Below are 1,396 nucleotides of genomic sequence, written 5' to 3' on the forward strand. Positions count from 1 at the left end.
GGACCATCCGCAGACCGTTGGTCAAGCTGAGCGCATAAATCGCGTCGTCAGAGACGTCCTTCGCAGTGGCTGCGCTGAGACTCCAAAGCGCTGGAGTGCCGATGATGACGGACTTTGTCCTCAAGATCTCGATGAGCATCTGGCAATCGACCCAGTCGTCATCGTCCGCCGCCAACTCTTCGCGAATAGAATGACGGAGCCCACAATCACGTGGACGTCTTGTGGATTGACGTCGTCGCCAAACGTCAAACTCAGTATCTTGTGAAGGGGCATGGATACCCCGATTTCGTGAACTCGTGGGAGTTTGAAGTGCCACTTCGGCAAGACTGCCCAGACGACATGGGCACCTATGATGATCAGAAGGATCATGACGTTCTGCGTCGTCGTACGACCGCGCTTCTCGGCAATAGCCAGGAAGGCCGAAGGGCCATAGGCTGAGCTCAACCTATGGCCCCGAGCTGTTGCGGTCGCAGATTCACCCGTGTGAGAGGTCTTAGAGCTCGCGGGAGCTTGAGGTGTCAACCCATACGTCGCAGGGCGACAATCCGAATACAGTTGGCGGCGTGCCTTGAGTTTGGCGAACTCTAACCGAAGATGGTATTCCACACGCTCGTTCACCTCTCTGTGACTCAACTGAAAGCTGTGCTGTGAGGAAATTTCCCGGTGCCTCTGCACTCATCTATCGAAGAACTCTTCGTCATCTGCAGCGGTTCACCATTGGCGAGCGTCACATGAATCTTCCGCATTGCGGGTACAGGAGCGCCTCCTTTTCGAACACGAAGTTGAATGCGGTACGTATCCACCAGGATTTCTTTAGGAACGAGAAAGCGAGCTCGAAGTGCTTGTCGTTCGTCAAGCTCAGCTTGTGTAGCTGCCGGCGGTTTGATGACGTAGACGCCCAGCGGTCGAGTGATCGCGTCCTTTGCTTCTGCAGCGGGATCCGCCAAGCGGAAGCGGTATTCCACACGAGGGTCAATAATTGATCGTTGATACGCGCGTATAGAAGCCACCCTGCGGACAGCAACCAGCTGCTGCTTTTGTACTTTGTCGAGGTCATTGGGAATGACACCACTTCCTCCAATAGTCGAGAGGTCGGAAATCAAACACAGTGTTCGCTAGGGGCGAGGAAGTTCACGTCGCGCCGCTGGGGTATATCGCCCTCGCCTTTTTCCCACTCTGGGAAAGAAGTATCCGACTCGTAATCGACTTCTTCAAATCGTCCTCGAGGTAATCCGTCGCCCGTGGCGGGTGCGGTGTGCGAGAGTAGGGATCGTGTCTGTGTTCATCGTCGTGCGACCCTGTCACTGGCAATGTGCTGCACGGTACCTAGTTACCAAGAGCTTAAACTGCGCTCCTCTTGAAGCCGCGGACAGCTGTCCGAAATTGCACCGCATGC

Source organism: Plasmopara halstedii (genome assembly GCF_900000015.1).
Source record: "Plasmopara halstedii genome assembly, contig: Scaffold_672, whole genome shotgun sequence".
Taxonomy (NCBI): domain Eukaryota; phylum Oomycota; class Peronosporomycetes; order Peronosporales; family Peronosporaceae; genus Plasmopara; species Plasmopara halstedii.